Raw genomic sequence first — 27,811 nt, 5'->3', positions numbered from 1 at the left:
TTTTAATTGGTGAATAAAAAGTGTATTTGTGATAAAAAGCAGAAAGTTGGTGAGTCAGACATGACTGTTTTTGTGATGATGGAATTAATGCTGTGGAAATTTACCACATGATGATGGACTGACGTTGCCTCCTGCGATCTGTCTCAGGTGAATGGACCCTACCATCCCGCCCAGTCTTCTGGCCTGTGACAGACGACCAATCAGACCTCTCTGCTGGATTGATGAGGTGGTGACGGCCTCTCAACTGGAGGCCATTAACGGACATCATGTTGCACGTGTGGTCTGACCTCGTCCCTTCCTCTTCAAGGCTCCGAAGCATCGTGGGGGAAATTCTCCTTTTGTTCTGTCCCTGCCAAGAAGGACAAAATGAACAGTGGCAGGCCACATTCAGCAGCGTGTGGCCTGGTGAGCGGTCGTTCTCACTCACCGCAGACTATTTGTGGATCTGGTATGGTTCTTGGATTATGCCTTACACAAAGACTTCTTATTCAGCAGTTTCCTCAAACATCCCTAAATATGAAGCATCGTGTCAAGCCTGACAGTCACTCAAAGCCTTTTCCATCGTGCGGTCAGATCAAATGTCTTTGCCCATGCCTCAAAAACTGTCAGACTTTTCAGATGCTGGACACTAAAGGATGACTTATGTCTGGATTTCCACACTGTTTCATTCCACACCGCTCTGGACTGCAAAAACTCTGTATGAAGTAAAGACTAATGCTGCGTTTGACTCAGTCGGAAGTTGGAAATTCCTACCCGGTACAACGCTGTAATAACAACCTCTGTTCTCATGCAGTCATAGCTGGAAAACCCCAGACGGGAGAGGAATTAACGCCGGGGATATTTCCTTTGATTGACACAAACACTGCTCCTTATACAGCAGCTAATGTCCCTCTAATCGTTGGCTAGGTATCACAACAGCATTAAGTTTACATCACAAAGTCGTGTTTATCCATTTAGCAACTTGACATTTGGGAAATACACTTATTTGCTTAATTGACTCAAGTTAGATATTTGATATTTGTGCGTTAAATATGAAGCTAAGGGACAGTTAGGTTAGTCAAGCATAAAGTCTGGAGGCAAGGGGAAAAGGCTAACTTCGCTATGTCATAAACAAACAAGACATATTGTGTTAGTTTGTCAGCTTTAAAAATGTTTTTCTTACCTTTTGAACAGCTGTAGCTTCATATTTAACACACAGATATGACAGTTTAATCCCTCTTCTCATCTAATGTCTGACAGGAGAGCATATAATAATATTTCCCCAAAATGTTGGCGTATTCTTTAAGCTTTAAATCCACGCACAGTTTCCAGTTGGATTTAAGGTGATGTGCTGAAAGTCTAAGGAGTGATGAAATACTGCTGATATCTGCATCACAAAAAACTCATTAATTTCCACTTGGCTTCTCTGTTGCATTTTCTTAGCAGGAAGTTCATAATTTCTTACTGTATGGTTTGTCTGGAAGGCAGCAGAGCATCTATGTGCTTCTACCTACAACTCAGCATCATTGTTAAATCAATCAATTAAGAATTGTCAAACATTCACAGGTTGCAGTTTCTCAAATGTGCGAATCTGCTGCTCTTTCTGTTTTTATATTGTCATAAACTTGATATTCTTTTTGTCACATAAAAACGAGCAAGTTAAGGACCTCACCTGAGCGGTTTTGATCTTGAAACTGTAGAGATAAAACTTAAATCACGAGGCTTCTCTTTGTCTATAGTAGTGCCTGTCTGAAGATACACTGCCCAGTCTTTGTTAAATCAGCCTCATCGTCCAGCTGATCCTCCTCACTGTCTGCAGAAGCTTTCTACCTGGAGGTCAGGAGATGATAGAAAGGATTACAAACAGTATTCTCTCACTGCCTCGTGTATTTGCTTCTAAATAGTTTTAGGATTGTACGTTTTCTCTTGTGAAATGCTGGATAGTTTTCAGCTGCTCTGCTTCCTCTGATATTTACTGCTTGACAGCGTCACTTTGTTTTAACGGTGCACAAGCCAACAAGGATCAGAACTGCTGTTTTATAGCCTTTCTCACTCTCGCATGATGAAGGAAAGGAGACTTGTTTGATTTTTCTTTTCCTCTTGCCTTTGCTAATGGAGCTTGAAATCTTTTGTGCCTGTTTGTCTGTTTTGTCCCTCACTCACTAAATTCCTCTTTATTTGCACAGTTAGCTCCACTTTACTCTGTTTTCACAATCCACAAGTCGTTTGTTTTAACTCAGACTACCACACTGGTGGCTTTACTTTATCAGGGCAAATCAAATGTACTGAACTTTTTCCAGCAGTCATTATGTAGCAAACCCGATCTGTCTGGTACCCCCCCCCCCTCCCGGAGGTAACACTGTCACCATGTAAATGTAGATTCTGTTTGGGATTTCACCTGCATGTAGTTGTGTCTTCACCCAGTTCTGTCTGCTGTGTTTCCACATCATGAATCAGCATCTGCATCTTTAAATCATTTCACTTCTGCTGGAAAGAAACAAACAAAAATAGTGACACTATCATAAAGTTCAGCTTCAAACTTGAGGCTTCTTAAATTGTAACTTACACGTTTTTTTTTTAAGTCTCTTCCAGAGGGGAGATGTCGTTGCCGTGTCAGTTGCTCAATGACATTTCTGTGGCTCCGTTTGAAATCGCCCTGTTAAGAAAATGCAAACAGTCAAAAAGAAGAATTTTAGTCAGCTGTTAAACGTCTTTGATTCTTATTTTATTAAAGATAAACAAGGGGCGGGGTGACATGAGTCCAAGTAGAGAAACTACAAGACGCCCCTCGTGCTTTTACAAAAATAAAGATTTAAAGACTGAACGTGACAATGTGCTGTTCAGAATGTCATAAATACTGAAACTGGAGAATCTGAGTCAATCTGGTGTCACTGTTTTCCCTTCAGCCGTCTCCATTATGAAGAAACGACCTGAAAATGGCTTCAGATCAGTGAAGCTGTTATTGTCAGAACTGTGATCATGTCAGAATGTATATATAAATATATGATGAGCCAAATTTAGACTTTCTGGAGATGAATATTATCTTTTTTTATGATTTCAAAGTGATGAATGCAAAAGACTTACAGGAAATGACTTCTTTGGTGTCCACATGTCCTGTGCTGTTTTTATTTTACTTTACACTGATTAAAATGATTTTGTTAAAGTGTTTTTCAGTTCCTGTTTGATAATAGACGCTCTGATTGTCCATCGTCTTTCAATTTTGGTCAAGAACGAAGCTGAACAAAGACAATAAAGTACATATCTATCATTTAGTAGAGGACTAATTTGTTTTTACATCATCTCTCTAAATCAAACACAGGTGGCGCCCATGCTGCATTTTAACTCCTATGCTCTTATTTATTTTGTGCTTGGGTTGTCCGTCCATCCCATTCTCGAGGACACAATAGCTCAGTAACACCTTGAGGGAATTTCTTAAGATTTGGTAAAAATTTTCACCTCAACTCAAGGAAAAACTGATTAGACTTTGGTGGTTAAAGGTTAAAGGTTAAAGGTCAAGGTGACCTCTGAAAACAAATTTTAGCCATAACTCAAGACCTCACACAGCAATTATTACAGAATTTCACACAAATGGTTAAAATTTTATATGAGTCTGGATAAACAGGGATGTGACCTGAAACTAGTGGCGGAGGCAGACAACCGCAAGGTGCTAATTCTAGTTAGCATGTGAAACACCCTTAACAACTGGACCCCAGGTTATATTTGCAACTGCAATGACAAACTGAATTTTTAGCAGAAAGAAGAAAAACAAAAAGCCATAAAATGATGTGTCTATATACTGAGAACAGTGTGTTCAGGACCTGAGATGAATTCAGGTCAGCCAGAGAGGGAAAATAATCCATCACTTGCAGCTGGTAACTGATAAAATAGCAATACAGCCAAACCAGGAAGACTCCCAAGTCTAAGAGAGTCAGCTATTACATGCTGAAGAGCTTAAAGCCTGTACTGCAGTCAGATTGCTCTGTGAAGAGAAAATCAGAGTTCACTTGGAAGGTGTCTGACGATGCTTTATATTTCAGAGAACCTCCTGAGTTCAAGCATTTTAACATTTTGGGATGAGTGTGCAGCAAGAAGACGTAAAACCGTCACACCTGTCAACTTCTCAGTGAGAGAACTGAACAAACCTTCCTGTAAATTCATTTATCAAAATGGAAAAGAAGATAAAATCCAAAAATTGTTTACATCAACTAAGATTCAAGTCAAAATGTTAAACTAATGTAGGATTTTATTTCCTTACCTTTCAGCCTCATTGAATGAAACATCTAGGTGTTTACATCTTTCTTCTCTTTAAAACTCAAGATTCAACCCCTTCATGAATCATGCGCATCGAGACTCCATCTACAATCAGAGCAGATGTGAAGCAGATGTGACATCCATAACATACAAAAAGTCTATAAAATTTATCCGGTGTTGAAACAAGTAATCAGATCCTTTACTCAAGTTAACGTCCAGTGATCAAAAGTTTACTTTACCCCGTCACCAGACACCCACATTTTTCTGCACAAGCGTGAAAATAATGTCAATACCCCAGCGTCCTTAAAGGTGCCTCTTTAAATTTTACAACCAAAAACTCAAGATGAGTTGTATCTTTTGTTTGGAAAACACTTTGGAGCTACAGCCACAAGTCTGAACAATCTCTGCGACAGATGTTGCAGTGATGTGAGGATCCTAAAATGCACAGATTTGCAAAGATAGAATCAGGAGACTTTGAGCGTTCAGGCAGTGTATAATTAGTCAAGGTTGTGCGACGACTGTGAGTCTGGTACAGACCCAAGCACACGGGTGGGAGGGTGCATTTTAAAAAGGTTAAAAGGTTAAATGTGCATTAATATTATCAGCAGAAAAATGTAGTAAAGTAAAAGTAGTTATTATACAGGAGAATGGCTTTTAGTATTCTGTCATTTCAACTGATGCGTTTATGTGTAAGCATCATTTTATAATATTTTACTATATATTTACTATATTTCCTTCTAAAATGCAGTTAAGTATAAAATCTAACTACATTAGTATTAGTGGACACTTGTTCATGAATCACCATCATAACTTCAACAAGCTAGCAAGCTAAGAGGCTACATCTTTTAAATGTAGTGGGACATACAGGCTTAAACACAAAATAACCTCCCTACTAAATCTTTAAAAATGAATCACATATGGTCTAAAAAAAAAAAAAGTCCAGTAATTTCTTAAAACAACTGTTAGCAAACACCACTCTAAAGCTAATGCTATAGCGTAACTTATAGTGTAACAAATGCTAATGCTATAGCGGTTTTCACACCGGCAGGATGGTGTATATGGGACTGATTCAAAATGAACTAAAGTGTCCGTGTCCATTGTGATGAAGGAACATGTCAGCCGGTGTGGCTCCATGTGTTTTTAATAGTTTTAACAACAGTTTAAAAATGGAGTCATGTGGCCCAGAGGAACATGATATATGAGGCTTTGACTACACAGACAAAACCTGTTATTAGGAACAATTTGTGGATGGTTTTGGTCTATTCATGAGTTTTGTTGACAGTAATTAAAATACAGAATATCAGCATTATCCTCTCAGTGGGATGTTGCCCCACAAAATCTTCGCTGTTTTGAGGAAGGAAAGGGGATATCGAATATATCATGATTTGTTTTGACAGTGCAGCTATAAACAAAGATATAAAGACTTACTTCACCTTATTTGTTTTATGGTTAAATTCATTTTATAGATACAGGAAGTGAATAATCTTTATAAATGTGTGTCTGATGTGTAGACTGGTGTGATTCACCTGCAAAGATGAGACAGAGATCGAATCCAGAGGCTTCAGGTGCGTTTTCCCTTTAAGAACACAGGAAAGATTGAGACACATAAGTGGCTGAATTAGAAGGATAAACAGCAGGTGTTGCACTCAGTGTGTTTTTTTTCCACCGGTCTCACCTTCCCTCCACAGAAAACAGCATCATGTTCCAGGAAGTGAAGAAGTGGCCGTGTGCTGATTAAAAATCTCCAGCCGGCATGTCTGCTCTCCGCTGTCCTCGCCGCCTCCCGTCTCCTCACCTGCCCACATCCTGCTGACCGCGGTGACCCTCTTTCATCATGTCTCATCTTCGGCTTTTTAATCTCTCTATTCGTTCTGGCCGGATTAAAGTGCTGAGCAGGAGATGGGGACGGAAGGATGCTGCTGTCCTGTAAATGAAGAGCTGTGGCGGGTGGAGGAGCAAATCCATCTTTTATGGACCTCCCTCCGTGACAGGCAGGGATTAGCTGGTCAAAACAGAGAGGCAGCCAGAGCAGGAAAACACAGGAAATCATCACAAGCCTTTGCCAGTGTTCAAATGACACTGAAGAGTAAAACATGCACCACAGATCACTCTTATATGACGATATTTTTTTTTTTTTTATCTGCATTGCTACATCTAAAAAGGAAGTTGGAAACTGCTGCTGACATGCACGACAATAATAAACATACATTAGTTCACATACAGTCCAGACAATAAATATTTGGACAGTTACACACTTTTCGTTCTTCAGGCTCCGAGCTTCAGCACATTCAATTTGAAATAAATGAATGAAGGATTAAATAAAAGTCTCGGCTTTAATTTGAGGATGTTTACGTCAGTAATTAGAAACTGTGTAGCTGAAGCCCTGAAAGATTTGTAATTGAGCTGGAAACTGCTTGCAGACTTGTCCTTGTGGGGGTAGCCCTTAAAGGAATAGTTTGACAGTTTGGGAAAATGCTTTCATTTGTTTTTCTTGGCGAGAGTTAGATGAGAAGATTGATACCGCTCATATTTGTAATTAAACATAAGGCTGCAGCCAACAGCTGGTTAGCTGCAACCAGCTTTCTACAAACAGTAGAAACAGGGGCAAACAGCTTGACTGGCTCTGTCTGAAGGCAATAAAATCTGCCTAGCAACACCACTAATACTAACTAATTATTTCTCTTTTGATTAATACATACAAAAACCAGCGTCTAAAAATAATGATTCACTGTTTTACAGGTTACTAACATCCAAGACACAGACAATGACCAGCTGAACAAGGCCTGTTCACTGATGCAGGCTCGTGACAACAGTTAAATCAAACGGGAAGTTAAATGAAGCCATTTCACTGAGCTCATTAAGTAAATGTCGTTTTAATGAATAAAATGTATTGTTAAACACTGTTTTTGTTCTGACCTTCTCTCAAACATGAGCTCATCGTGTGGCACTGCTTTCTGTGAGGATTTTTTCCCTTAACTTAAAGTGACATTTCACCTTCAGAGAAGTCCAGGAAAAATCTAGTGTTTTTTTTAACATGGCCAATAGATCTGTAAGTATATCTTTGGGAGAAACAGACAATACTGTTGCGTAAGTGTAGACGGTGTCTTTTGGGTGCCATGTTCATTTCCCTGCAAGTAGTTTGAAGGTTAGTTAAATGGGGAGCGTCACTCATATACTGGTTGTCTATGGGATCAGTATGTTTATTCCTTAAAGCAGGAAACAGACGTTTACTTTTATGTATTGACAAAGTCTCTACATTACTATTAATAACTAAATGCAAATTAAGTGACTTTTGTATGAGCTCAGAACTTTACAACATACAACGTTATTTAGTATGTCTTCTGATCATGAAAAGAAAACATTTCCCCCAAATTATGCCGCAGTTTCCTTCACTCTAGATCGACCTAAACTGCATTAGGATCACATTTGTACTGTTTGTACTGAGATGATGATTTTGTGTTTGTTGCCTGAGCGATTAATAGGCTTTGTTTTCTGTACACAAGCTGTTAGCTTCAAGGGGGACGCTGCTTCTAGTACCATTAACCATTCTGACTCAGAGCCCAACAGAATTTAATGCACCAGCGGCCTGTAATTCCCACTTGTGGCTGCAGAGGCCGCTGTTGCTGCTGCTCAGCAAAAGTTACGTCGTCTTGCGTTAATTAGTAGCTTTAGAGATTTTGATACCTCAAAGTGTTTCCTCGTCTCCAGTATTTATGCTAAGCTGCTCAGCGTATAGGGAAGGCTATCGATTTAACTCCACACGAAAAGTAAATAAGAATATTTTCCATTATGTTGTTGTTATGTTTCTGTGGCGCAACTAGAGTTAAAAAAAGACATTATCTGCTCTCACCTGGTCAAACAAACTGATTCCAGACTCCTCCTTCCAAAAGATCCTCGTGACTCATCTCAGCTTGTAGACCAACTGAATTCACGGACTGGTGTGCAGCTGTTTTACACAGCAATGTTTCCCATAATGAACTCAACTTCACACCTGTAGGGAGAATGACAGAAAGGGAAAGGCAGTGAACCAGAATGACTCATCAGCAGGATCCTTGTACAACAGCAGGTTCACACATTTGCACACATTCAAATTGAAGATGAACATGATAAAAAGAAAAATTGTTTAAATTTAAAAAACTAAACAGCAACTTCAAATCAAACACAGACTTCAGTGCAATGAAGACAGGAATAACAAACTTTTAACCACACACTCGGCACCCATGTGTGGATGCTATCAGAGTTTTCATGACCAACATGTGCTCAGAGCCATTTGGTCTCAGCATCCCCCTTTGAAGCTCAGATTTAGACAGTGCTGAGCGATCCCTGGATCAATCAAACCAGGTCTGACCTCCAGATGATAAAAAATTAAAAACTGGTCTTACTGGTAATTAGTAGAAGTACACAAAGCAACAGGGGAACGGTGAAGTGCATGAGGAAGCTGTGTGACGATTTGTCGAGTGTGTGTTCGGTCAAGATCACGGTCAAACTCATAAAAAGTGTGTGGCTGCACTAATGAGACCTCCTAGGGAACGCTGAGCAGTTGAGTAGTTTCCAATGTCATTACCTCTCCTCCTGCTGATATTTTCCCCTGTTTTATACCAAGACTTGAACACCGATACTGCTGCAGAGAATGACTCATTTTCTTTGGTTGTGCATTTTATTTACTGTCACTCATCCAATGTGCTGGTTTGTCCCTTTTAACCGCTGGTAACCACACTCCAAGCATTTGTGACCCCATGAAAAGTCTAGATTGGTCTGAGACGTCTGCTGTTTGACATAATAAAAAGGGAGGCAGAATACAAACAGAGTTAGAAAAAAGCCTGAATGTCAACACAGGCAAATAGCACATAAACCAGAGGAAAATCTGACGCATGCCACACTGAGGTGACACTAAAACCAAAGTGCAAGAACAAACTAGACTAAGAGTCTGCAGCGGTGCTAGCAGCTCTATGAGGCTGTACTTTGAAACAGCAGTGCTTAGCCCGCTTGACGTTTACCCTGTTCACCACCTTATTTTTTGCTTGCTAGCATTTGCTAGTTAGCGCACAGAACACAAAGTAGAGCTGAGGCTTATTAGTTTTGCAAGTATCTAGTCAAAAACTGAGGTATTAGACAAACTTCACCTGATGATTGCGCTTATCATTGAGAAAAAATCAGGGCATCAAAGTTACGTTTCATCCTGAGGGGACAATGAATGTCTGCACCAAATTTCACAACAATCCATCCAGTAGCTGTCGAGATTTTTCAATTAAAACAAACACGTCACCCTCATAATGGCACTAGAAGATAAGTCAGCAGATGATTCATCCTCTGGGGAACATGAATGTCAGGATAAAATTTACTAAGACGTTTCACTCTGAACCAACAATGTCAACCTCATGGTGGCACTACAGTAAAAACTACGGGATCACTTATGTCAGCAGGATGCATCCCCTGGGGACCTTAGAGGAAAACTCATGGGTTCATCAAAATCGGAAGGATACACCTTCTGGGAACCATGAATGTCTACACCAACTTTGGCCAATCCATGTGATAAATGCTTTTACAAAGTCATTAAAGTGTGTCCACTAGGGACCTTGAGTTGTCAAATGTCAACCTCATTGTGGCACCACAGTAAAAGTCAAGGGATCACAAAAGTCAGTAGGATTCATCCTCTGAGACCCATGAATGCCTGGGCCAGATTTCATGACAATCTAATTGTTGTCAAAATATTTCAGTCTAGAACAAAGATGTGAACCGATGTGAGATGACTGCTTTCCAAAGACAGGAGCAAAGTCACGTCACAACAGCCCTACAATCCACCCATATGCCTCAGGTCAGCCTTGAATACTACACAACCCACCTCACCACTCCACAAAACATACGATTACGTATGGAAATTGATCAAAGACAGATGGTGTTTAAGCTGCGTCTGGAGGCAATATTTTAATCATAGAAAACAGCTTCATGGAACACGTGAGGTGGGAGTTCAACCGGCTAGGTGCTGGCCTCTCTGTGTGTGAATGTGCCTTGGTCAACATAGTTGTCCGGCCTGTCTTTTATCACAGCCCAGATATGTGGCAGCGTTTCAAGCCGAGCATGTGCTGGCTTGATTAAAACTGAACGCCCACCCTGGCTCTGCCGCTCTGAATGGTGTGTAATGCTGAGGGGGCAAGACGGGGTCAGAGCTCAGTGAAGGGGTGTGGCCACTAGGGGGACGAGCTGGGCTTGAAGTACAGAGCGGGCTGATGGACGGCGCCTGCAGAGGTCAAGCTGTTCATTGTCCCCTTTTGATTTGATTTTATCTACTTTACATTCTATTTATCCCGGATATATTCATTTTCTTGGTTTAATGTCTTTTTGCAAATCACTTTAACTTGTAAAAAAGTGCTATATTTTATCATATCAGGAGATGCTTTGTGTTAATATACGTGTTGACATGTTGACTGTGTCCACATGTAAACAAGCATTCACTGAGGCATGCTGTATCTGAATGCAGCACACACACAGTAACAGTATCAGTGGTGCAGATGAGCTGTTGTACTGATTATAAGAAGCTCCAGTACAACATCTGTAGTGCGGTGACAACAGCGGAGACACTGAGGCACGTAAACACATTATCTCCATTAATACGTTATGCTTTTATTTTAAGTAATGTGGTGCTTCAGTCATCTGGAACATTTAACTGGTGTGTTTACTTACAGTGATACATGCATGTTTTAGACGGCTTTGACAGCTTTGCCCAAATAAACACAACTTTTAAATGTCTACAGATTCAGTCAGCGGATCAGACTGTATACAGTCTGTGGTCCAAACAGAATAATAGCAGCTAGCAGACCATGCATCCAACAGACTACCAATTATAAATAACCAACCAGCTTCCTGAATGCAGCTTCACTTGAATAAATCAGAAAAGGGCAAAAATTACACTTTAAACAACAATTTAAAAAAAGGCTGTATGGACACTATGGTGGTGCAACAAGCATGAATTCAGTGGTCGATTGTAATAAGTACATTTACTCTAATACTTTACTTTGTTACAATTTTGATGCACTTGTATTTGTATTTGTATTTGATGCCACCTTGTACTTCAGTACATTTCAGAGGGGAATACTGTTACTGCGACACTACACTGGTTACATTTTAGTTTATAAGATACATTTATAAATGCATTGCCACAGATTAAAGCAGAGGTTCCCAACATCTTAAAAAAGGTGTCCACTTGTGGCTCCTCTCAGACGAGGTGTTAACTAAAGAGACATTTCCTCTCTAAACTTCAAACGCTTAAGAAAAGTCTAAATAATGAATACAGGTTTGTGTGTCAGAACTTATGTTCTTCTTCTTTCCTGCACATTCATGATCTCAGGACCCCTCAGATTTATCATGTGACCCTGAGAGGGGCCTGAACCCAAGCTTGGGAACCAATGGGCTAAACTATCAAGTACAGTAAAATGTTCTTCACACATATGGTAGGCAATTTTAACAAATTAATAATGTATTCTAATATAATAATATATCAATATCAATATCAATATCACAGAGACGTTCTGCAAACCATTTCTTTAACTTTTGATACTGTCACTTTAACCTGCAGTAACTGATTTTTATTTATTTATTTATTTTTGTTAAGGGTAAGTTGTGAGCAAACATTCAGACATCACATTTTAAGTGGATCCAGCAGCTACAGAGCAACACGGTCTTTCATTTGAAGTGATGTTTGTGCACCTGATGTAATTAAGTCCAATATTCACTCACTTTTAGCTGTTTTTGGAAAAACGTCAATCAGTCAATCATCAATCAGCACAGGTATAGTCAATATCAACTGCATGCATGTTTTAGCTTCATGCAGCTGCACAACACTGCAGTGCCACGCAGCGCGTTCATCGTGGATATTAACTGTGTTGTTGTTGTTGTTCTCACCTGTTTGAAGGAGATTCAGCAGCTCTGCGCTCGTGCCTGAGGTTCTCTCTGCTCGCGCTGCTTCTCTCATTGTTTTTATTTATCGTGATTCTGCAGAATGAAACGATGAATGTCAACGCCTCCCGAACAACAGGTATTGGTTAGCTTTGATAAATCAAGATTAAATCGTGCACCTGTTGACATTTACATTCTGGATGCGTTTGATTTCTCGCACTTATCACCCTGGCCGGGTGGGTGCGGCACTAATCACTCACCATTTAAAGCTGCATGAAGAAACTTCTTTATGTTAACAGCTGTTATCATTCAACCCTGCAGTTCTCCTCCAAACTGCTTAATTATACAGTTTATTGTTTTTCACTGTTGGAAAGTAACTAAGTACATTTACTCAATTACTGTACATTTACTTTTCCATTTCCAGCTTCTCTTACTTTATCAAATCCAGAGATGTGGATTTTACTTTTTACTCCACAAAAGTTATTGAATAACTACTCTTTACTTTGCAGATACAGATAAATAACACAAAATATAATCTACAAATAATAATTATAGATTAAGACATGGTAATATAAAAATTATCTGATCCTTGAAGGGAAATTCATAAGCTACCCAACAATCTATCAGATAGGCTACTCAAAGTTATCCCCACCTTTATCAGCTGCAACATTGAAGTCATGAACACATTAATGCATCAATAATGACCTTTGGTAGTTTGTGTATATTTTGACATTAATACTTTTGTACATTAGCGCCATTTCCAGCTGCAGCAGACAGCTGTTTTCAGCAAAAAAGCTCTAATGAACCTGGCCAGCACCAAACCGCCAACAGAGGGTTAACGACTAGCATTATGGAGCACGAGCAGCTACAGAGCCAGTTGTTTCCCTCATGAGAAAATCTTCTCAAGAGGAAATTAAAACAGAGATAAAACGCAAGGTGAATAATGGACTTATATTCATCAGACACAAACATGAGTCATCTCACTGTTATTCTGAAGGTCTTTTATGGTAACAGCTGAGGCCGTAGTGATGGTGATGTGATGTGTTACTTCCCATAAATGACTGGTTCAGCAGACACTAACATCACCAGCTGTATATCCATGTCCAAGGATTACCAGAGAATCCTGAACAAGACAAGAACACTGCAGTAAATGTCATAATGTTATGATTTCACTTATAAACCAAAGCAGCCCATTCTTCTTATTGTATGTCAAAAGGAAATGCTCTTAGTGTTTGGTCGGACAATTATAAAATTACAGACTGTATTCACAACACATTCTCACATTTACTCTTCAAACTCCTCCCATAGGGAGAGAAAAATACATTACAGTCATTACTGTGCTTCAAACAAGGGAGAAAGTTAAAAGGTGCATTTGCTTAAAGTGGAACCCTGACAATTATACACATGAAGATCAGGCTACTGTTCACAAGGAGTAGTACTCAGTCTGCAAAAACAGTTTGTTTAACATGGATGTATTATAATTGGACACTAGACTGAAAATTGCTCCCTGAGCATATAATGCTAAAACATTTTCTAGCTTCTGCTCACTGTGGCTATCTTTCCTGAGCTTGGGAATTTCTTTATGTACGGGCCCTTCATGATTTAAAGATCCCATATTTTATAGATTTCCAGTGTTTTATTTGAAGTGTTGATCCATAAGAAGATATATTTGTGGTTTTGAGAGCCAAAAACAATCTCAATGTAGTTTTACATCTCCTCTCTCAGGCTTCTCTCTGGGGTTCTAGTAACAACAGGTCGGTGAGCCAATCAGAAGAGAGGAGGCTCTGAGTCTCTCTTCTGACTGTTTGCTGAGCAATCTGATAAAAATGCAGATATTAGGTAAACACTCAGAGAAACCAAATCCTGCAAGATTTGGATGGTGGGTCTAGGTGGGCGGGGCTTGGGGCATGGCTGAGACATCACAAAGTTACAGAAGTCGTGACGGCTGGTTTCAAGGCTCAGTTTCTGAAACAGGATGTGTGCATTTCTCTGTGGACTGAGCATTTTGATACTTTTCACAGTATTAATATAGAACCTAGACCTGCTTTATAATCAAACAACACAAGTAAATATACTTTTATACTATATGGGACCTTTAAAAATGAATACTATAAAGAGTAATATTTGACCTTGTTTGCCGCTCTTGGTGTTAACTGTTTTACATACGTGTGTTTTATAATGGTGGTCTATGTGGAAAATGCTTTTTGGGGTTGCAGTGCCTTGAGTGGCCATTAGAATTATTTATTTTATATATTTATTCATGTATTAAATAAATTAGCAGCAAGGCTGAGTGGTGTCACCGTATCCAGCTTTTAATACATCCATTACTGATCCATTACTCAATAAAGAATTTAATGCAAGCTTAATTTGATTGCTGTTCTCCTGTTACCTGTGAAAACCTGGCAATTTTAGTTTCATTTTAAGCAAACTGTGAGCTTTACACGTCAGTGATGTCACAGCAGGTACTTTACCTGTGAAAGCTGATTGGAGGACATCTGTTGTGACAGGCAAAAAATCGAACAGCTGTTTTTTTCCTTGACTTAAATGCATCACTATCTTACTTAAATTCCTGAAATAGATGCTTTATATATTTTGCTAAGTGACTCTTTTCAACTGAAGGTCACAGGTTTAAAGGCACTAACAAAGTGTGTGTGAGAAAATAAACATCCACTCCCTTCCTGCTAAACTGTGAGACAGTTACATGCTTACAAATATCAAGCAAATGAGCTGAAGAATTATGAACGATGTAGTATGAGGGAAAATGGAATAGAGCCAGTTTACGCCACACACAAACCACTCTTTGTTGAGTTCAGTTTTGGCTTTTCTGATTTACTTCTTCAAAATTTCCAACTGCTGAAAACGGAAAGAGAACAAAGAAAACAAAGGTGTGAATGTGAGGTGAAAAGAAACTTACAAAGAAACATGTTCTTCCTTGTACTTCAGTTTTGAGTGCGGCGTTACGATCAGTGAAACACGGTGGCTGACAGAGACTGTAAAACCCAGTCTTTGGATTCAAGCCAGTTTATGTTTCTTGCTTGAACCTGATGCTGAACATGAACTCAGCAGATGCAACTGCAATGAAAATAAAAAACAAAATAAATCATTTGGATGTTGACGCAAATAAGAGCTTGGTAAAACATACTGCTTGGTTGCCTGGACGCCAAGTAAATAAGAACATCTACTCTAGTTCAGCACTTTAAAATTAAACAAATGTTTCTTAGTGGCTCCTTGTGATGTTTCAGATGTCTGTGAGTTGTTAGAAGTTTCCAGCAGAGAGACATTTCCTCTCTAAACTTCTCACATGGTTTCATTTCAATAACATTTCAAATTATCAAATATCTCACAAAAAAGCAAGAGCAGTCAAAAAAAATTGAAAACAGATTAGAACTTATTGTTTTCCCTCTTTCCTCTCTCATCAATCATTTTACAACCCCTCAGATTTATCATGTGACCCTTTGAAGGACTAATCTAAATCTAATCTATAATCTAAGACTTTTACTTTGATACTTTATGTACATGTTGCTGATAATGTATCTGTACTTTCACTAACGTAGGACTTTAAATGCAGGACTTTTAAATAGTGCTGCATTAATACTTTCACTTAAGTAAAGGATTACAGTACTTCTTCCAACTCTGGTCAAGCAGAGAAGATTCAAAAGTCTTATTCACTGTGAGTTAGACTGCTGAAGCAGGTGACTCATTGCATAATAAATTTCTCCTGTGCAGTTTCAACATGAAAGTGAAACGTGTTGTTAGACATTTGCTTAAAGATAAAAAAAAAAAAGTCCTCTTTGTCCTGGGGATGTATAGCCTACGAGTTTGAAGTCAATCATGACCCTTTCTAACCTCTGTTCTTCACTCTGCAGACATGGTGTGAGACACGTGCTGTCTGACAGAGTGCACAGACATATGGCCAATTTTCTTATGTGTCTGGAAGGGGATCAGACACCCTGAGGGAAGAGGGCTATATCTTAAAGGGCCATAATGAGAGCAGCATGTCAGAGTGTATTGAAAGTACAGAGACTGTTAACAGAGTCTGGAGAGGAAGGACACAAAGGCAGTCAGATGGAGTCTGAGGTTCTTTAACATTTATGGCCAAACACATGCTGCACTGACCTTGCTCTGATGAGAATGTGAAAAATGACTGTGGTGGTAACACATATGTAAATCCTCAGGAGATAGACATGCAAGCACAGCCATCCTGTCATGCTTGGCACAGGATCTGTAAGGCTGCATGTGCGTATGCTTTACATAGATTGAGGGGTAGATGGGAGTTGTGTGTGTGTGTGTGTGTGTGTATTTGTGCTGAAGGGGGTTGAATGCAAGTCCCTTCTGGGAAGTGAACCACCAGTGCGTGGAAAGGTACATGAGAACATGCTGAACCCCATACTCCCTCCTCTCTCTCTTTTTTCTTTCTCTGTTTCAGCCACAGGTCGGTCGCCCTCCACACAGCACCCATCACCTGTTTCTCGGGACCTCGGTGTCCTCCTATATATGGCTCTCCTCTGGGGCTCTACATGGTGGGGGTGGGAGTGGCTGCTGATGTTTGCACAGCTTGCTTGATTCCTGAGAATGGAGGACAGTTTACATGAGCTGCTCAACTTCTCACACTTTTTATTTTTTTTATGTTCATTTGTTTCCTTCACAGGTCAAGGTCCAGACAGTGGCCACATGGAGAGGGAGTTTAATGGGTCTAATGGACCTCCAGACTGTGAATAGTTCTTAGGTGGTGTCGCTTTTAAATCCTTGTACATTTCAGTGAGGGAATCTTATGCAGCGTAACACAGACTGTAAGGCTTTAAATCCAACATACAATATATGAAACTTTACTAAAAATAGTGTGTGAACTTGATTTTAAAAGAAGGGTTAAATGTTACTGCAAACTTCTCTTGAAGGACTATTTTTTTTTGTTTTTTGAGCACCCCTGTCCACATACTTTTGGACCGAGAGTGTTTGCATTGTTCAGAAAATCTTAATGCTGTTGTATGCAGTGATATTTTAGACCTCAAGTGTGCTTTCAACTTTGTGGCAACATTTAGGTAATGCTTTTATAGCAGCGTCAGCGCATTGTTTGGGTGTCCACATACTTTTGGCCATGTAGTATGTTTAGTTTTGCATTCCAAGGAAATATACCCTAAGCAACTTCTCATGCAGGCATCTCCAAATGGTACCAGCTTTACTTAAAAGGAGCTATTAATAAGTTTTGCTATTGCTACATAGCCAACGTTAGCATTAACAGCTGTTTACTTACTAGTCTAGCCAAGAGCTTCAGCCATTGTTGTTTTTACAAGACAAGAGGTTATAATGCGCCCTCTGAAAAGAGCTACTACTTCAGGGCAGACTGGACGCTACAGTGACTCGGTGTCGGAAAGTGACGAGACAGTCCGACTGGGTTGGGGCGAGCTGGTTAGCATGGAAAAGAAGTGATAAAAATAGAAGCAAAACGAGAGAGTTGCTTGTCACCACTGGATTCAGCCCTTGGTTGGAAAGTTTAATGCTGAAGAGACTGGTAAGTAAACAGCTGTTAATTCTAATGATGCAAAACGTACAAATACCTCCTTTGAATGTTTAAATTTCAATACCTAGATATGCTATGTGTCAGTAAACTGCACAGTCATGTTACAGCCCAGCTGTGAGTCTTTATAATTACACATATCAAAGGCAGGTTTGCACTTTGCTCTTTAGTTTTTATTTCTCATGTCCTGTGGTCAGAGAAGTGTAGATATCTTAACAGTGAATCTGGAGTTTTAGTTTTTGGGGATTTGATCGTCTCTTTGCAGCCACACACATCAGACAGTGCAGCTTTAAAGGGATAAGACTCACATTTTTAACATAACTGGGGCTTGAAAGTAATTTTGTGAAAAGAAGATGTGAATCAACTGCTCCTAATCTTTATTATCTAAGACTGTTTTCTTGAAATAAACCAAACCCCAGTCAACTTTTGAACTTTTGAAAAGTTCGTTTATGCAAGAAGGAAGCCCAGCAATAACATTTGGCGTCTTGGATCTGACCCTCATAACTCCCCGAAGCGTACACTTACAGTAAATAATCCTGCAGAGAAACAGCAATTATAATATTGATATGTAATAGCTTCCTGTTGGAGACTACAGCCAGAGTGTACAGGAGGATGCTGCTATGCTGGTGGGGCTGATAAAAGCTGAGTAAGCAGTGGCAGCACTGGCAGAGGAGAAGGAGGGTGGTTGGACAGTTAATACAGACTGTCAAACTGCCCAGGTGTTTAAATATGTGTTTACGTTAAACAGTGGAGCATGTTGTGTATGAACATAGCAGTGGTTTGTAGGCTTTGCTCCATTGGGAGTCACAGCATCCACCGCAGTGTATTTATTATCACAAATAAAATACATAATATAAATCTATAATATCATCAGAAATGCCATGAACATGAGGTTTGGATGTCTGGGTGGCAGGGAATCAATGCAAAACTAATGCAGAGTTAATGAGTCACAGCTACCAGGAAAGTTCGTCCAAGGATTTCTGCTTTAGGGAGTGAAGCATGACATAATAAAAAGGTTATGAGGTGAGCCCTTTATGCACTGGTGACCTTGGATGGTACCAGCTGGAGGGAAACAAACACAAGAGATAGCAGCTGTATTAATTCCAGAGACCTAATCAACAGTTAAATGTTTGTCACAAAGACGTCCAATGAATGAATTTCATCCATGAATAAACCAAGAGCTCACGCTGAGCTGTACTCTGACACTCACTGTCATATCACCAATTAATCCTGCTTATTTATTATTGTTCCACAGTTCACAGGCTCACAACTGTTTACCACTCATGTACACAGGAATGTGAATAACAAATGGGTGACAAATTAATAGAATAATCTGAATTAAATGAGTGGAGACACATACACAAATACAAGCAACAGAAGGAACAGGGGGGTTCACTGAATGGTTTGATGAGTATGAAAATGGTGTAAATTACATGATATGACTTTCACACTCAGCAGAACTCAATGCAGCTATTAGGGGATTTGGTAGATGATGATGATCAGGGTCTTCTCTTTCTTTAGAGAAGGCCAAACATAATCAGCATTTTTAATCTTTTTCATTTAATGATTATTCTCTTCTATTTTTTTAATTTTGGCCTAATTTTCTATCAAGTGTGTTTCAGAAATGAAAGGGTTGGAGTTAAATGAAGCCAACACAGAAGACACTTCTTCAAATGGCTGCTGGAAATTGGCTCCAAAAGTGAATCAATCCCCGTCGACTCACATGTTAAGATTCCCAACTTTACAACAGAAATAAACAATGGTTTTAGTCTGTATATATCCTCATTCATTACACCTGTGTGGGAGTGAATTTTTATATTACTCACTCGTCTTTATTAAGGCTTAAAGTTCTGCATAATTGAGTGGGTGTATGTTGGCCACAAACCGGCATGTACCAAAGTCTCAGCGTTCTCTCAGTGTTCAGCGGAGTCAGGCTCTGCCAAGATGTTGATGGCGGGAAAGCTCACTCTGAGCTTCAAAACCGCTCTTCAGAAACCTATGGGTGACATCACAGAGAAAAGGTTAGCTGGCTCAGTCATTGGTTAGGACTTTATAATCGGGACAGAGGCCCCAATAGCTGCATGTTTGTTTAGAAAGTAGCAGGTGAATTAACCAATCACATTTTGATCTATACTGGGTGGGACCAAAAATCACTGCTCTAGGCCTTCCTGAAGACTCAAGGCCAGAGCTATCGCACAGGGGATCTCGTCACTGGCTTTTTGAATAGGTGCGCTCGCTGAAAACTCAACAGAACGTTGTGGGGACACTTACAATTTGTAAGCAGCAAACTAATGAAAGGAAGCATGCCCAAAGCCCCGCAGCTGGAACTTGAAAAAATAGTTTTGGCAGACCACCTGTTGGAAGAAGTGAAGAAGAAGAGGGTATGGGGGGGCGAGGGTTGGTCAGTTGAGTTGAGTTGAAGGCCCAGCTCGCCGCTGTCCACTACCAATATCAAAACACCAAATGAGAGAATATCCTTTGGAGGAATGGTGTTCATTTCTCCTGTAGAGGTCCACAGACCTGGAGAATATATGTTGAGGAGCATTGTAGCTGTTCTGGAGTCCTACTTAGACTTCTTGTGTTGATTCTTCCTTCGTCGGCACCTATCTGTATGCTCTGTATTAACCTTATACACCAAATATGACCAAAACCAGGACACTGTGCACATGTAAGATTTCTCATTGATGGTCAACACATTGTTGATGGACCAGCATGGACTAGAAGCTGAGTAAACATGAATAAAATTGAATGAAACAAAAATATCGCAATATCTTTTGGTAATGAAAAAGATCAAATCTCTCAAAAGCAGCAAAGTCTTTGACATCTGGCTCAAATCATCAAAATGGGCAGAATCAGACGTGGTTCAGCCAAAAAAGACGCCCAGTGTTACGGCAGCTTATCCTCAGCCGGGACAATCAAACATGTGGCAGGTTCGTCAACACGCTCCCCTGCCTGCACCGCAATACTTTCACTCACACACATGGAGGAACAAAACACACACACAACACATAATCAACAAAATCATCATCCCAGAAAACAGATGCTATCAGTGCCACAGCTCATTACTCTTGGATCTTTCGCATGGATGCTGATGAGGTTTCTCAGGGATCTACAGTACATCAGCTTCAATCGAGCCAAGCACTAATTAATCTGCACTAACCCCTAGGACCCTGCGCAGGCCCACCAAAAACAGGAAGGAACAGAGAGGATATGAAAGCAGTTTTCGACATTAATTACCACACAAATGAGTTCAATTTATCTGGTGGCAACAAACATCTTCTGCTGCGGCGCTGATGATCAACAGCTGCAGAACATTTAGTGCCTGCCGGAGCATTTCTCAACACGACACCCTGCCGAACTACGCTGCATCATTTCTGCTTCACTCAAATTTTACAGTACTTAGGCTCACAGTGCCATAACAGTTTGATGATTCCTAAAACACAGTCTGTTCTGGTAATGACTAATCATGCTAACTTTATTCTGTCCCACACAGTCAAACAGCAGTGGGTGTTGTGAAACAAGAGTCAACTCTGTAAATACTGCTGATTCACAAGCTACACTTGAATCATGACCTTTGTTCTTTGAAAGACAGTTTATTTCTGATGGACTTTGTAGAGCAATTTTGTCAATAAAGTCTCACTAAAATAAGAAATATCATAATAATATCATCCCTCAGTAACTGCAAAGTAGTCAAGCTGCAGGTGACCACCAGCACTGTAGTTTTCAGTTTGAAGAATGCTCAGTCTATAGGTATTGTACACTGTCATGAAAAGTCCTGGTGATGTTCTGCTGTCTCTTCACAATGTGTGCCAATATTTCCTGTGGAACCAGCAGGGAAAGTACTCAACTACTCAACTCAATCACCTGAATCACCTGATTTTTGATATAAATTTATACACCACCGCATTGTTTGCCACATGACTCAGTGATGTTAACGGGAAACTTTTTTTCATCCCTATGAAGTACCACACAAAGGTTGTATGAAAGCAGTTGGGGTGGATGGTGGGAGTGCAAAGTGTAGGACTGACTGTGGGTTGTCTACGTTCACATGTGGTTAGATTTCTGTAAATATAAACTTAAATGTTTGTTAAAGGTCAAGTGTTTGGTTTAGTATTGAAATTTGGACTGTACAAACAAAGGCTGAGATCATGGACAGCAATTCATGAGAATATTAAACTGATCATGGATCAGGAAATTCAATTTCTACCAAACTCGGCCCGTCTAAGGCAGATATTTGAACCTCAGGCGATGTGGATCCACTGAGTCATCGGCTGGGACGAAGGCTCCTCATTAGGGGATGAAAATTATTAGATCTTCCTCAGTGGCAGCCAATGAAGAACTGATATATGCAGTGGGATCCAAAAGTCTGAGACCACTTTCCCAATCAAGTGAATGAGAAAGTGGTGTCAGACTTTTGGACCCCGCTGTAGTATGGTAAACCGGTTAGACCTGTACCACGCCAAATGGGAGAAATGTATCAGTCTCATTACAAGGCCATGATGATCACTAAGCCACATTTCATATTAAAGCAGAGTTCCTCCACTAAACAATCAACCCAGGCCTGTGGTTACCATCATAGGACTATTGTAACCCTACCAAGCTTGACTTATCTTGGAGGGTTGATGTCAACTTCTAACCCCTGTAGTTTGTTTTTTGGCTCTAAGTCCTGTAAACAGTGGACAAACAAACGCTGACACAGTTTGTGAATATGTTGTTCAGGGTTTCTGTACTGTTTCCTGTCACTCATTGTGTTGTTGTTATAGAAACATATCAAAAATAATAAACTTTTGTCCAAAAAAAAAGGAAAAAAAAAAAGAAAGAAAAAGCAGACACAGCTTGTGCTTGACCTCCATCTTTCTCTTACCTTAACCAAGTGCTGTGAGTGGTCACGTGCACACCCACAAAACCTCAGTAGGATTAGTGCAGGATACAGAAAGTCAATAAAACAGCAACTGCCTAGTATAAAAGCAAATCTCTAATTATAACCAAGAAAACTATGGTGGTTAACTATGGTGTAGCTGATATGAGTGGATCTTGCCATAAGCAAGTATCATCACCTATTAATTTGTTTTCCACAAATTAACAGCATTGTCAATCAACAGATACACTCATTAACAATGTTTCCTCATTATGTTGATTTAAAAAAAAAAACAGCATTACATTTCTCTCAAACACATGAGCGGGTCCAAATTAGTAAAATATCAATGTAATTTCTACTGGAACCTGTTTCTGCCAAAATAAATAAATAAACCGAATGGAAAGTGTTGACACTTCAGTCTGTGGATTATCCATTTTCTGTGAGCACCACAGGCTACAGTCAGTTCCATTCACCTCAGTTGTATTGTATTGGATGGTAGCAGAAATCCAATAGACAGACACCTAAAACCAAAACTATCTACGTGGCTAGAGATACAATAAGAGAGAACATTATATAATTTCAGTGAAATCACCACTTCCTGTTCCCATCAGTAATCACTGGTCTGCCAAATTAACTTGCACAATGAGAAGATTCTTTCAAGTTAATGCCTGAAAGTTGAAATTTGATCCCTCTGCATTTCTTTTATATCAGGAGGATTTCTCAAAGCATCTGAAAAATCCTCATAGTCACAACAAGACCGAGCTGTAACTTCTTTTCCAAAAACAGCAGGATACTTTGTCAAAACATCTAAGCAAATGAGTCATCGCAAACCTACAGGGTCTCTACACCTCTGCTGAAAATGACATCATGAACATTTGCCTCTCATAAAACACAAGAGAGAAACTCAGGACACGACCACAGCGAAGGCATAAATAAAGTGTGGCGAAAACTAGAGGTACAAAATAGAAACATGGGAAAAAAATGAACAAATTCAGCTGCTGTTAGAGACCAGAGGCAGGTGTGTGAATCAGAGAAAGATGTATGGTGACAGCGCCCGCATCCCCACGCTCTCTGCTCTCTGTTAACTATCCATTGTCTCACTCTCCCCTGCATACTTGTGTCGGTATTTTTCCAGAAATCATGCATTGTTTGAACTGGCCAAACACTGCTGGAGGGGGTTTTGTGTGTGTATGTGTGTGTGTGTGGGTGCATGTGTTTCACGTAGGGTTGTGTTTGCATGCACAGGATGGATAGTGGAGGGGTGGGAGGGGTTGTATGGTTTTGTTGAAGCCCTGAAACGCCCTCATGGAGACCAGTTGTCATCTCTCTCTGTGTTTCTGGTTCTGAAACTCAGGCAATGAGACACATGGTTGCATCAGAGAAAAGGTGACAGCTCAGTAAACGTACAATGACAAATATGTGTATTTTATACTTCATACACAAACTGTTCTGTATTGGTAGGTTTTGCATTTATAGGGATAAGAACAGTAGATCTCTCTTGTAAAGTTCACAGCAGATGTGTAGAAACTTTAATATATTAACAAATACAGAAAAGTGATCAAGTATAAATGTTAAATCTGTGATATATTACATATCATTTCATATTATTCAAATGAAAAATGATCCCTGAACTTTAATGCGAATTCATAAAAGGGAAAATGTTCATAAAAACCAAGCTAGAATGAACAGAGTAAATATCACTAAAATAGTATGAATTCAATAGTCTGTTGTCCAGATACAGCAACGTTAACAAAGCCTCCAAAACCATATACGACATCTGCCATCACACACAAGTAAGGAGAGAGGAGCTAGTCTGAACTGAAAAATGAACTGCCATGCCAAAAAATTTGCCCTGCCTCTAAAAATAAACCTCGCTACCGGGAAGAAAATCTTGAGTTGAAAACCAACCAGGAAACAACCAGATAGAAAAATCTGCCAACAGGTGAGAAATGCTGACTCATCTGACAAATCAAGCTACCGACCAAAAAAAGTTTAACCTGTGTAGCGGAAAATCGACTTCCTGTAAAGGCCTGTGACCGCCTGCGCCTGATATCCACAGCTACTTTGAAGGAGTGTTCTTGGAAACAAACAAAAATGTACATCCAGTGTGGATTTTGTGTGTCCCTGAGGTCAAACAAATGGGGTGAATGAATTTCCTTCCACATAAAACATTTAAACAAATATTTTAAACCCTGTATTGTTTACATCCATGGCTACTGGCTGACAGTCTTCTTCTCCCCTGCCTTAATAGGTGGATTCCTACGGCTGTGAGCACTGTGCTGCCACCTGTTGATCAGTGGATTAGCGTGAACCCATTGGCAGGACTGTGTATCGCCTGCACACGACAAACAAAAAAAGCTGTGACTCATTCCTAAATAAACAAATCTATACTGCTCAAAGAATCCACAGGGGAACTTAAATAAATAAAAGTATGAGAGGCTGTTGAGATACATTGTTGGGTTTCAGTGTTTCTAGTTGTCAAGTTTACGTCAGTAGCACAGTTACACAAAAAGTGTAAGTGATATAATCAACATTTTTATAGAAATAAATGGCATATATTCTTAGCTCTAGTGGCATTTAGTCATGTGGATAGTTTTGGTGAAATGATCTGACGTTTTGAAGTATCATGAGGCACAAGGGATTTCTTCTTCTTTGAATCTTTCATAAAATGTATTTCCAATAAAAACTGCTGCCTGTGGAGTTTCCAGGAATCCCACTCTCTTCCAGTGTACATGTGTGGTGGCTGAAATAGGCTAATATGTAAGAGCAGTTTAAGAAGGGACAGGGGGGAAGGAAAAAAGACACAAAGAACAGACAGAAATAAGAAGAAAGGACGGAAAAGAAGGAAAACAGAGGGGGCAAGAGGAAAACTACTGGAGCCAAGTCATCTTTCAGTCTCAATATTTTTAGGTACGCCAAGTCTTCAAGTTTCTCAGTAAGAGCGTGACTGACTCCATGAACATAACTTTGTGAACCAGAGGAATATTTACGGTTATTTATGGCTAACAGCTTCGATCTGGGATCATGTGTTTTGTATTTGGACCTTAAAGAGGTTTGTCTTATTTTTATTGTCTAGTTAGAATGGAAACATTTCATCTATTACACGCTGCTGACTCCAGATATTGATCATGTACCAAACAGAGAGTGCTGAACGGAATCAGGCCAGGGATCTCAGGTTGAAATCTCACCTGGTGGAGTGTGTGTGACTTGCAGAGCAGAGGGTCTAAGCCAAAGCTCCCTTATTGCTTCTGGACTGTTGTGTAGACGTGCTCAAAGACATGCGAGATACTCAACAAAATAAATGAGCAGCTCATCCCTCACCTGACCACTCGGACAAGTACCGACTGTACTGGTGCGTTACTATGCTGCTTCATCATTTTGTGTTGAATTTACGATGACATTACGAGAAGCTGACAGCATATTGGAGGATCGAATGAACACCAGTTTGACTAATCTAAGTCCATCCTGTTCGAACAAAACTCTCCATGAATTGATTATTTAATTATTTTTGGTTTAATTTATCATGTTTATTTTGATTTTCTTAAGGAAATCAATAATGCAGAAAATTATTGGTATAAATCTGAGTCAATCTGATTCTAGCAAACTTACTGTTTTGTTACAGACTGCAAACTGTCAGTTATCATATTAGTTGCTTAACCTAAAGGGAGTTATTTGTAAGTTTTGCTACTGCTACATAGCTAACGGTAGCATTAACAGCTGTTTACTTAATATAGAAGGAAATTCAGTTATGACTCTACTTTTACAGACACATGCACCATATTACGGTCCCAACAACATATCTATTATTGTGTTAATTTAAAGAAGTATATTGTATAATTTAAAGTGAAAATATTGAGTTTAAAAAAGGTATTTGTAAGTTTTGCTAATGCTACATAGCTAACGTTAGCACTGGCAGTTGTTTACTTACCAGTCTAGACGAAGCGTTGTGACTTCATCAACAAGCGTCATTCCTTTACTTGCCAAGAGCTGTGTCCAGAAGTTGAGAGCAACCATCCAGTGTTGCTTCTATTTCTATCATGTCTTTTCTTCGACTGAAGTTAGCACGCTAACCAGCTAGCTAGTTGCTCGTCGCTTTCAGATAGTGAGTCACTGCTTTTTCCAATGTGTCCTGAAGACGTAGCACTGCTCAGAGGACGTATTATAACCTAAAGTCTTCTAATAACAACAACGGTCGAAGGTCTTGTCAATAGTTAATCACCATCATCCGCTCCCGGCAAGAAACCACGTTCGATGGCAAAGAAATCCTTGAGTTTAGGAGGTTAAATTGGGTTAATGTATCGTACATAATGTAGCGTCCCTACTTAAGCTACGGGTCTTGAGCTGGTTTCACCAGTACTTTATTCGTTCACTTAAACACAGGCTACTGTAGGCCGTAGCCAACGCCAAAACAACAAACTTTAAAGAGCTTTCACCGTGTAATCTCAGCGCTTTTCACAACTTCAACAACTCCCGCCGTAGACTAGCTCCTCCCGCTCCCCAGCTAACAGCCACAACGACAACCTGTCTCCCACATTAGCCGCGAATCACAGGTACATAGTCGCACATCAATCACTGTCATAGGTTGTTGAGATAACTGACAGGCTTCACAGCCCCTAAACATAACACACATTCACTGACAACCTGTAAAACTCAGTATCTGCACTTAAGAGCCATTTCTACCATAACTGCAGTTAACCCCCTTAACACAGTAACCATATAACAGAACAGTTACGTTAACATGTCACCCAGTCCGTTACAATAATCCTGTGTAGCAAATTACAATACTTGGTAATATTAATATTAAAACTCCTTGTATCAACAGTGCTCTAACTTAAATAAGGCAGGAAATCTGTCTAAATTTTGAAAGAGAAAGACTCACTGAAAAACATGCACAACCATCAGTATTATTCCTAACTGTCAGATCATTTGCATATATCACTACATGAGTTTATTGCTTCCATCTGAACCTTTTTGCTTCAAATTCAAAGGGCAGTGATACCAAACTTAATACTAAAAATACATATGCCACTATATCCCATCAAAATTATCCTCAGGTTTTGGGATGTGAACATGAGCTGAGTTGTGACCAAGAAAAAAAAAAAAAGGTTGCATGCTGTGGCTCTTCGGGCTAGTTTCATAAGAAACAGTGTGGCTGGCTGAAACTCTGCAGCTTTGCCAGGCAGGAGCACTGAGGGGGCCAGGTGCTGCTTTGCAAGTGATATTAGCACCAGCTGGTTGGGAAAAGACTGTTTTCGTGTCGCTGGTCCAGCTGCAGTGTCGTATAAAAGACTCTGAAGCATGATGACATTCAAATT

The 27,811-nt window shown here is 39.8% G+C and overlaps 1 long non-coding RNA gene across 1 annotated transcript; it reads right to left on the bottom strand.

Annotated features, from left to right (window-relative positions):
• Positions 1 to 27,564, bottom strand: LOC111665774 (uncharacterized). Its single transcript, XR_002761534.2, has 11 exons — positions 26,425 to 27,564; positions 19,534 to 19,634; positions 16,586 to 16,689; positions 15,038 to 15,195; positions 12,130 to 12,219; positions 8,081 to 8,221; positions 5,906 to 6,232; positions 5,757 to 5,806; positions 4,235 to 4,335; positions 2,378 to 2,635; positions 1 to 1,809 (listed from the first exon to the last, which is right to left on the bottom strand). It is a non-coding gene; the product is annotated as an uncharacterized LOC111665774 (long non-coding RNA).
• Between the last annotated feature and the right edge of the window lie 247 nt (positions 27,565 to 27,811).

The sequence above is a fragment of the Seriola lalandi genome, unplaced genomic scaffold (genome assembly GCF_002814215.2).
Source record: "Seriola lalandi dorsalis isolate HSWRI2012SDOR001 ecotype SW California unplaced genomic scaffold, Sedor1 jcf7180002054659, whole genome shotgun sequence".
NCBI lineage: Eukaryota > Metazoa > Chordata > Actinopteri > Carangiformes > Carangidae > Seriola > Seriola lalandi.
Note: the sequence above shows the minus strand (reverse complement) of the source record. Positions and strands in the feature narration are given on the sequence as shown.